This window comes from Dama dama, chromosome 1 (assembly GCF_033118175.1).
Source record: "Dama dama isolate Ldn47 chromosome 1, ASM3311817v1, whole genome shotgun sequence".
Classification (NCBI taxonomy): domain Eukaryota; kingdom Metazoa; phylum Chordata; class Mammalia; order Artiodactyla; family Cervidae; genus Dama; species Dama dama.
Genome location: NC_083681.1, coordinates 75,435,709 through 75,449,075, shown reverse-complemented (window position 1 = coordinate 75,449,075; position 13,367 = coordinate 75,435,709). Strand labels below are relative to the sequence as shown.

At 45.0% G+C, this 13,367-nt stretch overlaps 1 protein-coding gene across 7 annotated transcripts in view; it reads left to right on the top strand.

The window, feature by feature from the left end:
• The first annotated feature begins 2,692 nt into the window (after nucleotides 1-2,692).
• CELF1 (CUGBP Elav-like family member 1) overlaps nucleotides 2,693-13,367 on the top strand; it is a 66,588-nt gene continuing 55,913 nt past the window's right edge. For 3 of the 7 annotated variants that reach the window (XM_061153517.1, XM_061153415.1, XM_061153527.1), the window contains exon 1: nucleotides 2,697-2,805. The gene's annotated coding sequence lies outside the window, so the exon portion shown is untranslated. Of the gene's footprint in view, nucleotides 2,806-13,367 lie in introns of all 7 variants that reach the window. The other 4 variants (XM_061153546.1, XM_061153536.1, XM_061153507.1 and 1 more) reach the window with 3 other exon arrangements.

Here is a 13,367-nt window from a genome sequence, read left to right as displayed (position 1 = left end):
GCAGTACTTGGATGCAATCTCAAAAATGACAGAATGATCTCTGTTCGTTTCCAAGGCAAACCATCCCATATCATAATAATCCAAGTCTGCGCCCTGACCAGTAACGCTGAAGAAGCTGAAGTTGAACTGTTCTATGAAGACCTACAAGACCTTCTAGAACTAACACCCCCAAAAGATGTCCTTTTCATTATAGGGGACTGGAATGTAAAAGTAGGAAGTCAAGAAACACCTGGAGTAACAGGCAAATTTGGCTTTGGAGTACAGAATGAAGCAGGGCAAAGGCTAATAGAGTTTTGCCAAGAGAACGCACTGGTCATAGCAAACACCCTCTTTCAACAACACAAGAGAAGACTCTACCCATGGACATCACCAGATGGTCAACACCGAAATCAGATTGATCATAATCTTTGCAGCCAAAAATGGAGAAGCTCTATACATTCAGCAAAACAAGACTGGGAGCTGACTGTGGCTCAGATCATGAACTCCTTATTGCCAAATTCAGACTTAAATTGAAGATAGTGGGGAAAACCACTAGACCATTCAGGTATGACATAAATCAAATCCCTTATGATTATACAGTGGAAGTGAGAAATAGATTTAAGGGACTAGATCTGATAGACAGAGTGCCTGATGAACTATGGACGGAGGTTTGTGACATTGTATAGGAGACAGGGAGCAAGACCATCCCCATGGAAAAGAAATGCAAAAAGGCACAATGGCTGTCTGAGGAGGCCTTACAAATAGCTGTGAAAAGAAGAGAAGTGAAAGGCAAAGGAGAAAAGGAAAGATATACCCATTTGAATGCAGAATTCCAAACAATAGCAAGGAGAGATAAGAAAGCCTTCCTCAGTAATCAGTGCAAAGAAATAGAGAAAAACAATAGAATGGGAAAGACCAGAGATCTCTTGAAGAAAATTAGAGATATCAAGGGAATATTTCATGCAACGATGGGCTCAATAAAGGACAGAAATGGTATGGACCTAACAGAAGGAGAAGATATTAAGAAGAGGTGGCAAGAATACGCAGAAAAACTGTACAAAAATGATCTTCATGACCCAGAAAATCACGATGGGGTGATCACTCACTAGAGTCAGACATCCTGGAAGGTGAAGTCAAGTGGGCCTTAGGAAGCATCACTATGAACAAAGCAGGAAAGGGGGATTGGAAACATGGGTGTATGTGTGTGTATTCTGAAATAGGGTAGTCAGGGAAGGCCCAACTGAGAAGGTGACATTTAAGTCAAGACCTGAAGGAGGCGAGGAGGTGAAACACAAAGGATATCTGGATGATTCAATGGTGTACAAAAGAATGGAAAAGATTCTCTGTTTAAAAGGTTTCTACAATCTACAGCAGCTGGGAGACAAATATAAAAATAATTGTGGTAGTGTATTTGACTGAGCAACTGAAGAACAGCAACATATGACAACCTTCTATAAGCTGTAATGGTCTATAAGTGGAAGATATTTTCAGTAAGTTAAACATAAAACTATTAACAAGATCATATATCAGCATTATTTGCTGTTGTCCACTAAGTCCTGTCCAACTCCTTGCAACCCCATGGACTGCAGCACGCCAGGCTTCCCTGTCCCTCACTATCTCCCCGAGTTTGCTCAAACTCACATCTGTTGAGTTTTTTTGTGGTAAGGTAGGGTATAATCAGTATTTGTGGGTAGGAGAGTTACTGCTCTGAGAAGCCAGATGTTACAGAGAAATCATTTGCAAACCCATGAGTTATTTGCATGTTGTTGGGGCCAAAAGGTCTCAGAACTAAGTTTTCTTTCTTTCTCTTCATTTTACTGTCCCACAAGATGTAGAATTTGTGGGAATAAATGACGTTGACCTTTTAAACAAACAAACGAAAGAAGGAACAAACTATTGAACTATTTGCATTCTACCTAGATCCTGGGATTTCTGAGTCACTCTGAAGGAGGTCTTCAGGAACCTAGCCTTGGTCACAGAAAAAAAAATTTTTTTTTTCACTGGGAGAAGCAGGTTAGGGCTGGAAAAATCAGTCTTTTAGTAGAACTCTTATGAGCCTCCTGGCGCTCCAAGGATTTTTGCAAGGTTGTGAGTTCACCCAGCTGATCAGCCAGCCAGAGGGCATTCGTCTAACTCTGAAAGCTTGCAATACACTTACAGTCCACATCACAGAGGACAAGGAAGGCCTGGATCCCGTTGCTTATCTGCTGGGTTAGAAAGAAGGGTGTGAGAGGTGCCCAGCGCTGGCCAAGCACCGTCCCATTCACTCACCCATTCATTCATCAAGTATTTTATTACGCGCATATGCAGCGCCAAGCAGAGGTCGGCGGCCGCCAGTTCGTCCAGAACTCCTGCGGGTGAGGGGCGCAGAGCCGAGAACTTCCAAGTTTTCAGGCCTGGGGTCTTCCCCCGACCGGCGTCTTCCCTCCAGCGGAGTAACGAGACAAAGAGACTTGCCCCGGCCCGGGCCGCTCCCCGGGCCGAGGGTTCCGCCCGCGGCCCCCTGGGCTCCCGCGCGGCTGCTTCTCCACTCCCCAGCCCGAGGGGGCGCTGCAGCGCCGGGCGCTCGGCCCAGCGCTGCGGGCGGCACCGCGGTGGTACGTTCCCCCGAGCCGCCCTCCCCTCTCCGCGTCGGCCCTCCCCGCCGGTGGTAGGTGCCGGAAGTGCCGCCATTTTGGGGTGTTCTGCTCTGGCGGCGGCGGCAGCGGCGGCGGCGGCGGGACGCGGCGGCTCCCCCGGGACTCGGCCTCAGCAGCGAGGCGGCGGCGGCGGCTGCGGAGGCGCAGGCAGCAGCTGAGGCGGCGGCGGGCTGAGGTGCAGCCGCTGGTGAGTGCGGCGGCCGTGGGATAACGGGCCGCGCGGGTGGGAGGGAGGGAAAGGGGCAGGAGGGAGGCGCCGCGGGGCGGGTCCGGTCCGGGCGGCCCCGCGGGGTCACCAGGGCCCCTCCGGGCGCGGCCGCTCCGGGTTCCTCGCGGTCCCCGGAGGCAGGTCCACGGTCTCTCCCCGGGTGTCGGGGTTCTCCGCTGCCCGGGTCCCGCCGCGCTGGTCCGGCGCGTGCCCCGCGCCCAGGGAGACCCGCCCTCCTCGTGGCCTTGCCCCTCTGCCCGCGCCCTTTGCCTTCCCCCTCGGGGCTCCGAGGGCTCGGTTCCCTGCCCCGGCGGTAGCTCCGGCCTCGTTTTTCCGGCCGCCGTGCCAGACCCAGGGCTGCCTGCCCGGGACACCCCTTCCCTGCTCCTGTCGCCCCACGTGTTCTCCTCGGTCCTTATCCTTGGGGTAGGGGTGGGGTGTCCCCAGGACCCCCGCCTCTGGAGGGCCGCGCTTCTTCTCCGGAGCTTTGGGAGCCCCCCAGTTCCTCGCCCCAGATCCGCTAGGGCCTTGGCTCACCCTCCCCCCACGTCAGGTGCTCACCCAGTCACGGCCTAGTAGCTGGGCTGGATTCTCGCACCCGGGAGCGCCGAGAGCACGGCCAGGAGCTTTCTTCCTTTGCTAAAGGACCTGCTTTTGGAATGTAAGCTTCTGGTGTCTTCGGTTGCGGTTCTCCTGGCAGGATGTTGTTTTAATTCTCGAGGACGGTTGTCCAGGCTCGAAGCAGCTTCTCCTTGGTTTAGGCTCATCCCCGTAGTGGAGGGGCAGGTGGTAAGGTTTTGGTCAGAGGAGGCTGCTTTAGCAAAATGGAATCTTTTTTTTTTTTTTTTTCTTTTTCTCGCCAGCAAAGTTAATGCTGTACTTTTATTACCTTCGAGTGACAAGGCTGCCTAGTACTGTCAGACAGCGTGGAGTGCTTTATAATGCTTGCAGTGTGAGAGGTTACAGATCCCCGATGAATCCTTTGAAAGAACTTCACCCTTAACAAAGGTCTTTTCGCTTTCTTTGATGCTCTGTTGGTTGAAGAGGCTTTAGTGGCATTCTCTCACCTTTTCCATAAGTGTCGGGTTGGCTCATTTTCCACAAGTGTGCCATCTCTCCGAGGGGTATTGCCAAGTTTGAGTTTGTCCTGAAATTCTCGCTAAGGAAGGGTCATCTGTGAGAACCACCAAGGATTCTTTCCACTTTAATATTCACGAGTCCACTTGGAAAATAATCCAGTTGCCACAGCGTGCATAAACTATTGCTCCAGGTCCCTCCCCTACGGCTGTGTTGTCACCTTCTTCTAACTTTACTTTCTCCTCCTAAGTTAGCTAAGATTGAAGCATTGCTAGTAGGGAAGCGAAGCCGGAGCTTTCAGCTGTTGCTTCAACCAGGAAGTTCATGGTTTCCCCAGCCGGTTCTTTGCTCTTGACTGTCCATCACCTATTTCCATTGAGAATGGCCCTTGACCGAGAGCATAGGCCTCAACTTCTTTCCAACTGTTCATTTATTTTTGCCCACGGGGTTTTCTTCTCCTCACTTGGTATCTAGACTTAAAATCCATTCGCTGGTGAGGCTAGATGAGCTGGTGAGATACAAGAGCTTTTCCAACCACTTCACTTTTCAGATGAGGAAACTGAGGCTCCCACGGGTTACTTGCCCCAGATTCTGTAGCACCTGCCCTTAGGACAGTGTCAACATAGATTAAATATATATATATTTAATAAATTATATGTATATATGATGAGCAGTAATGCAAATTGCTCTTCAAGATGTGGTGGAACGGAAAGGACTCGGAGTTGGAAGGCCTCAATTGTCATCCTTGCTCTGTTTCTAGCCGTGCAGCCTTGACCCAGTCTCCGCTTTGAGCCTGTTCATTCTCCTCTGTAAAGTGGAGGGAATCATGACCATTTCCCATGGTGCCAGTTCAGTTCAGTGCAGTGACGTAGTACCAGAGGCAGACAGTGAAATTTTAAGCCAGAATGATTTATTCTTCTGACAGTTATATTTCTTATCACAGAAGTTACAGATTCATTATAAAAAAAAATGCAGGTATGCCCGAAAGGGAGAGCTTCACCCTTAGTTCCACCACTCAGAGGTGATTGGTGATGTTTAGTCTTTATCTCACTATCTTTTTTTATATGCGGTAGAAACGTTCATTACTTTATCAAAATAGGCTTATCCAGTTAATAGTTTTGTGATGTGTTTCTAGGATTTAATAATAGGTGATAGGCATTAACAACTACATATTAAAGGATGCTCTGTGTCTTATAGCTCCAGCACATGAGTTAGGCCAGTGGCTATCCCAGCATGGGAGCTGAGAATTTGCTCTTTTAAACATGCTGGGCTGGAAGGAGAGAGGAAGGGCAGAGACGGGACATTTATTGTATGTCTACTGTGTGTTGTTTTTTTTTTTTTTTCCTTTTTAAAAATATTTTGGCTCTGCTGCTGAATGTAGAGTCTGAGTCTTGAATTCTGTGCCCTTTCCTGTGACTGCCACTGTAGCTTCTTTAACTTTCCTGTGAAGCCAGACATAATAAGGAACTGGGAGGTTAGAAGGTGGTGGTGATGTGCCCTGGAGGGGGAAAGAAAAGGGCTGTCACCTGGAGGCTGGGCTGAAGAAATTGGAGGAAGTAGAGGCACAGGATCCTCTCTGAGCTCAGGGATCTGGGTACTTCCAACAAATTGCTCTCTTTTCTTAAACCAGCAAATGATATAATTTGGTTAAACTCTTTCCTCTGCTTTTTTTTTTTTAACAGCTTTATTGAGATGTAATTCACATACTATACAATTTCATAGTTTTGATATATTACATTATTTAAAGAAATTGTGGTTAAAATATAACACAGTTTTGCCATTTTAACCATTTTTTTTAATGTGGCATAAAGCACATAACATGAAAGTTACCATCCTAATTATTTTTGAATGTACAGTTTTGTAGCATTCAGTTGTTATTGCCAAGTGGTGTTTGACTCTTTTGCAACCAGATGGACTATAGCCCGCCAGGCTCCTCTGTCCATGAAATTTCCCAGGCTTGAAAATTGGAGTGGGTTGCTGAATCCTGGAGTGGGTTGTTGCCGACTCCCTCCTCTAGGGGTTCTTTCCAACCCAGGGATTGAACCCACATCTTCTGCAGAGAGGAGGTTTGTTTACCACTGAGCCACCAGGGAAGCCCCTAACATTAAGTACATTCATGTTAATGGAAAATGGATCTCCAGAACTTTTTCATGTTCTAAATCTGAAACTATATATCCATTAAACAAATCCCATTTTCTTCCTTTTCTCCTCACCCCAGCCTTTCATGGCTGCCATTCTGCTTACTACTTCTATGAATTTGATGATTTTTCTATTTGTAAGTGGAATCACACAGTATTTGGCTATTTGTGACTGGTTTCTTTCACTTACTAGCGTATCTTTAAGGTTCATCCACGTTGTAGCAGGTGGAAGGTTTTCTTTCCTTTTAAAGACTGAATAACCTGTTATGTGAATATACCACATTTTGTCCACTTATTTGTCGATGGACATAAGTTGTTTCCACCTTTGGGCCTTTATGATGAGTGCTGCTGTGAATATGGATGTGCAGATACATCTTTGAGATCCTTCTTTCAATTCTTTTGGATAGTACTCAGAAGTGAATTGGCTGAATCATATGGTGGTTCTGTGTTTAATTTTTTGAGGAGCCTCCATACTGTTTTCCGCAATGATTGCACTGTTTCACCATCCCACAAACAGTGCACAAGAGCTCATGTATCTCCCCATGCTCCTCAGCATTTGTTTTCTTGTTTTGGCCACACCATGGAGCATGCAGGGTCTTAGTTCTCCCCGCCAGAGAGTGAACCCTGCCCCCTTTCTGAAACACGGAGTCCTCACCACCAGACTGCCGGGGTTCTTCTCTGACAGTAGTTATCCTAACGGTGTGAGGACTCACTGTGGTTTTGATTTGCATTTCTGACTAAGGATCAACATCTTTTCATATGCTTGTTGACCATTTCTATATCACCTTTGCAGAAATGCCTGTTGAAGTCCTTCACCTGTTTTAAAAAAATAAAAATTTTTATTTTTTAATGGTGGTGTTGAGTTGCAGTTCTTCGTTTATTCTGAATGTTAAACCCTTGACAGATGTATATGATTTACACATACTTACTCCCATGCCTTTTCACTCCGTTGTGTCCTTTGATGGAGTCTCGTTTGTGTTTGCTTTTGTTGCCTGTGCTTTTGGCATCTCATCCAAGAAACCAGTGCCCTGAAGCTCATGCCCTGTTTTCTTCTACGAGTTTGATACTTTTAGGTTTAGGTCATTTTAACCTTTTGTTTTTGGCTGCTCCATGCCACTTGGCTTGCAGGATCTCAGTTCCCTGAAGAGCCGTTGAACAGGGGCCACAACAGTGAAAGCCCGGAATCCTCACCACGAGGCCACTAGGGAGCTCGCCCCGTTTTAAGAGTATGGTGCAGTGACGTTGGTTGTGCAGTCATCATCTCTGTCTATTTCCAAAGTGTTTTCTTCAACCCAAGCAGAAAATCTATAACCATTAAGTAGTAACTATCCATTGCTCCCTCCTCTTAGCCCCTGGTAACCTCTGGTCTACTGTCTGTCCCTGTGAATTTGCCTGTTCTGGATATTTCATGTAATTAGAATCATGCAATATTTATTCTTTTGTGTCTGGCTTATTTCATGTAGCACAGTTTTCAAGGTTCGTCCGTGTGTAGCAGGTATTAGGACTTTGTGTGGTTGAAGTCCTCTGCTGATTGAAGTCAGGGATGTCTCTTTCATCTTGGTATCTTGCCCTCTTGGTGCTCTTGAAATGGTTAGAATGCTTGCTCTTCATGGGAATTGCCAATTACAGGGGGATGTCCAGATCCCTCAGATCTTTGAAAAAATTGAAACATATCAGTGTGCTTAAAAGTATGTAACAGTAACCCAGATCACAGTTATCAGCATCATTTCTAATTTCTGATTTATATGTACAGAAAAAGTATCGCATGAAGAGAAAGAAAAGGCAAGTTTCTGCTATTGCTGTGTAACTGAGTGCTTTTTGTCAGAGGAGTGGACTGGTATCCAGGTATTCCATATCGTATGGAGGTAAAGTCTATAAACCTGGCATTTAATGGCCTACTTAGAGTTTCTAATGAATACATTAAGGGTAAGAGCCTTCGGAAAGTTATGAGCCTCCGAGTTTGTTTCTGTATATTCAGAGTATTCTCACGATAGAAGGCTTTCTTCTTAAGATGAGCTTTTCCTTATTTTTTCGGAGGTTCATAACTGATTTTGAGCTGCTTGACTGTCTACTTTTCCTCTTTGCTTTTCGGACGTAGCCTCCAACTCCATTTTTCTTCCTCTCCAGTAACAAAAGGAGTGTGATTAATATTAATTCTTGTGACATGAGATGAACTGGAAGTTTTATTTGGTTAACTTTGTTGTCCTAAAGAGGTATTACAGGCCTCCTGGTACTTGATGCATGCGATTTTATTGTAGTGTTAGCCAGAAATTTATCTCTCTCTCTCTCTCTCTTTTTTTTAATGATTTGTTTAGGGTCATAGTTGTTGCGCTCAGACTGTCTGGAGAGAGCAAGAGCTGCTCTGTAATTCCGGTGTGTGGGTGTCTTGTTGTGGTGGCTTTCCCAGTGGTAGAGCGTGGTCTCTTGGGCACACAGGTTTCGATAGTTTTGGCTCTCGGGCACCAGAGCACCCAGTAATTGTGGTGCATGGGCTTAGTTGCTCTGAGGCATGTGGGATCTTCCTGGTCCCAGGGATCAAGCGGGTGTCCCATTCATTGCAAAGCGGATTCTTAACCACTTGACCACCGGGAAAGCCCCTTTTATTCCTCTTTCAAACAATGCGAACCATTTTTTTTTTTGTTTAGAACTGTTCCTTGATTCTTGATTATTTTTGGTAGTAATTAAAAGTAGACTGTATTGTGGAAGTTCAAGTATTACACTATATGTTTGAAATAAGAATTAACTTTATATGTAGGCCTTCTTAGCAGAAGTTACAAATTCTGCTAGTTGATTGCTGTTAGTATAATCTTGTATTTACCTGCACACCTCTTCCTAGAAGTGCTATGGCCTGCTGAAATGTTCAAAGAGCAAGTAAAATGCAAACAATTTTTATACTAACTTTTTAGTTGAGGTATAGTTGATTTACAATATTATATATTTCAGATGTATGACATAGTGATTCACAATTTTTAAAGGACTTACCCCATTTATAGTTACTAAATATTGACTATATTCCAAAACAAGAAATTTTTGAACAAAACCTGGAGGATTAATCTCATAATTGAGAGTTGATTCTAGGATTTTGGAGTTTTTAAAATTGGTTTGAAACCTGTGGTTTGAAAGAATGATGTGACCTGAATAGGGTGTATGAGCAGAGCCTGGCAGGGGTAGGTTTGACAACTCCAGCTCTGGGCCTTAAGTTGGCAATATCACTGTGTGACCGTAACATTTCTGGGCTTTTCCCCCCGTCTTTATTTAGTTATTTATTTTACAAATTAATATTTTTATTAACATGTTTCAAACAATAGCAGCTCATTTCTGAAAGAACAAATCTAGTCATATTTAACTCCCTTTTTGCTTGCTTCCCCACACCTTTCAAACGGAGGTCACCTGGAGTGGCGATGTGAGAACTGACTGAGATGACTGAGTAGTGCCTGGTGCCGTGCTGAGGCTGCTGTTTGCTTTCTCCCTCTGTGACAGTGGGCCTGCTGCCTCTTCGTTGGTCAGTAATGCAGTTAGCCAAGTAAAAGATAGGGTAGAATGGCTCGGCGCCATGCACAGGCAGTAGCCACTGTCAGTGTTCCTTTCCCTTCCCCCTTTCAGGTGTCTTTTGTTGTGCACTTTCCTTTGTTCATTGTGGCTTAGTATCCTAAGCCTAAGTTTCCTAGAGTCTAATTTGTGCATCTGAATTGTTTTGCTGGGAAGAGGGTCCTTTCCTGTAGAAACTTAGAGCTCGTTGTTCCCTGTGGAATGCTTGGGCACTGTGGTTTCCTGTCATCTTCACTTTGTGTACTTCACATGGAGTTTGTTAATAGGGAGTCTTCTGTGTTCATAGAAAACTGAAAAATACAAATGAGTATATTACTGGATTTGCTCTAGGGACACCTGGTTATAGATAACTAGTTTTAGGCTTGGAGAGAGGGTGGACTCTAATATTTAGAGTTGTAATGACAGAGGATGAGATGGTTGGATGGCATCACCAACTCAATGGACATGAGTTTGAGCTGGCTCCTGGGAGATGGTGAAGGACAGAAGCTTGGTGAGTTGCACACCATGGGGTCACGAGGAGTCAGACACCAGTGAGCGACTGAACAAAGAGATGAAAGAGTTAATTGGTTGTAGCTATTTGCTTAGTAAACTATTGTATCAAGAGTCCTTATCTGAGCTTTGTAATTTACTGAAGACAGTTTTCTTGATGAGATCTTTGTAGTTGTAACTTGTCCCTGCCAGGAAATTGGCAGTTGGACTCCCCTTAAAAGGACTGGTTTCCTCACAGGGTTAATCAGCAGGACTGCTGTGTGGTTTGTTTGTGTTTTCTGGGGGCGCACCTTGCAGCTTGTGGGATTTGAGTTGCAGATGCCCAACCAGGGATCGAACTTGGGCCCACCGAGGTGAAAGCACCAAGTCTTAAACACTGGATCGCCAGGGAATTCCCGTGTTCTCTAGTTATTCTTTAACCTGCTATGCTGTGGAAGCCATGAGCATAGGTTTATTTTTAACTTCTTTGAGTTCCAGACCTGTAAAAATTTTCAAGAATGTTTTATATCCATGAACTCCACTTTAGCTTAACACATTCTTTCAGCTAAGGAAATCTTTAATTCTTCAAAAATGTTACCTCACAGGCTCGAAGGATAAATACCAAAGTTTTTTTCTGGACATTGGGACATGAGCAGTTTTTCTTTTCTTCATACTTGCCATTGTTTTTAAATTTTCATACAGAGAACATGAATTTCATAAAAGTTACATTAAAATTAGACTGTATGCTCAAGAGATGAGAAAGTCTAGTTTGGGGAGCCAAGTATAAAATTTCTTACGTTAAATGATTTTAAAGCATTTTAATTCTTAGAACTTTGTGAAGTTCTGATGTAACCCGCAATCAGCTGACCTTTCCCCCAATGTACAAGAAATGGACTCACTTTTAGAACAGCATTTGAGTTGTAACATTTTGATTTTTGTTTTACTTCACTTAGAAAATGTGGCAGAAAATATGAAGAGGGATGGTGAGTTCTGGTTTGGAGGCGGCAGTGAGATCTAATGGATCTCAATTGATTTTAATATGCCTCTTTTGGGATGTATTTGTAGGTTAGGAGTGTGGCTTTAGAACTGTTGGCTAGCTTTTTCTGACCCTAATAGCTGTGTTCAGCTTTGAAAAAATGGAGTTAAATACCGCCTACCCCCCCCACCCCCCCCACATTGAAACTCCATTGAAATTTTGTTCCCAGATTGGGAGATGTCTTTACTTTGGGGATTACACAAAATGAAGTTTTTTGGTTCTAAAGCTGTTTGAATTTATAGTGTTAGACATTTAATTTTGCTAGGTCTTTAGTTTTTATTTACATAGCATTGTTACTCTTACAGCAAAGGAATCAGTGAATTAGAAACTGTCACCACTTTCTCATTGTTCTTTTTACCTTTTCGTTTCTTGTGAGATGGAAGCAAGCTCTGGCATGTGGGAATGGGTGATATTTTGGTGATAATGTAGGGTAACTAATAGTCTACTGTGAGTAGACTGTCTTTTTTAACCCGGTAGTTTTTGGACATCTGTTAAGTTTTTACTAGTTTCTGTTTTGTACAAAGAGTTTAGGCTTTTCCCAGCTTTTGTGCTTACAGCTTTTGTGTGTGGGAAACATTGCTCTCCTGTCCCCGTCCCCTCCCCCGCTCTACTGTCCCCAGCCTGGCTGCTTCTCTCCTGCCTGAGCTGTCTGTGTGGTGCTGCTAACCGTGCTAGGCGGGGCGGGACATCACCAGTGAGACACACCTCTGCAGTCCTGTTGGCTGCCTGAGCAGGAAGCTTAGGGGGTCCAGGGCGTGAAAGGAAGTCAGGGTGGGGGTGACAAGCACCTTGAAAATGTATAACCCACGGTCGTCAGCTAGCAGGCTATTACTGCTTTGAAACAGACCCTGATGCTGGGAGGGGTTGGGGGCAGGAGGAGAAGGGGCTACAGACGATGAGATGGCTGGGTGGCATCACCGACTTGATGGGCAGGAGTTTGAGTGAACTCCGGGAGTTGGTGATGGACAGGGAGGTCTGGCGTGCTGCAGTCCATGGGGTCGCAGAGAGTCGGACACGACTGAGCGACTGAACTGAATTGAACTGAGTCCTTTTAAACCTTACAGCAGGCTTTCAACTAGTGTATTTCACAGAAGATATTTATGTGGTAGAAGACTGTTTATTCCTTAGGTTCATAGTTCTTAGATGTGTGGCCAGAGCGAGCAGAGCAGGCGTTGCATTTTTGCTCTTCGGCCCTTCCCTGAACCTGGTTCTATTTCCGTTTGTCATGCAGTGCACAGCTGATCTTTGTCATGAAGCTGCTCCTGTCCTTTCATTCTGTAGTGTATCATAGGGTATTAGTTAGTATTAATATATTTTTTCAGTGAGATTTTAAGGGGTTTATTTTGAGGATGCAGACTGCCTTATTGCCTATTTAGTGTAGTACACATCTTCTGAGGAGTCAGGCATGCAGACCCCACCCTAATTGTACTCTGTCTTTTTTTTTTTTTTTTCCTAGCCCTTCTTTTAACAGTTTGCTGGACCAGGGGCAGGCACTTAACCTAAGCTGAGCAAATCAGTTTCTCCTAGGAATTCAAGACTGGAACTGAGATTCATGCCTTCAGGGAACAAACAGGTTCACCTGAATTCAGAGAACTTGAAACAGATAGGCAGATGCCAGGTCCTGCCAAATTCAGGCTTTTGTATGTGGGAGCATCGAGGCCAGTACGGGGTGGGGCAGGGGGGATTGAGTAGATTTACCCAGAAAGAAACACTGATGAGAAATACAGCGCCGGGGGAGAGACAAGACTGGAGACGCGTTGGGAGTAGAAGCCTGGGTGTGTGAAGGCCGTCCAGCTGTGGCCTCGCTGAGCTCCGGGCCTGTGGGTCCTGTCTTTGCAGTCAGCGCCTCTTGCTTAAGCTAGTTTGGAGGAAATTCTCCTTAATTCCAGCCAAAAGAGCTGTGACTGAGATGCTTACCGCAGAGCTCTGCCTAACATTTCTTAAATTTGAATTTTAGGATAGTCAAGCGTAGGATTATGGCTCTTTGGAATATTGCTCTTTCCCCTCCAACCCCTGCCTGTGCCCCCTCCTCACCCCACCAGGCTGCCTGGGGTTCTGACTTCTCCACCTGTGTGGTGTAGACATGCATCTTTGTTGTCCCTTCTGGTGCAGAGCTTCTCTCTGCTGCTTTTCCAGCTCAAGACTGAGGGCTTGGGTTTTTTTTTAAAAACAAGTTCCTAATGATTATTTGTTTACAACTCGTTCTTCTTAGGCATGTAAGACTGATAATAAAGTAATACTGCTATTTAAGATAGAAAATTTAAAGTGAGCCA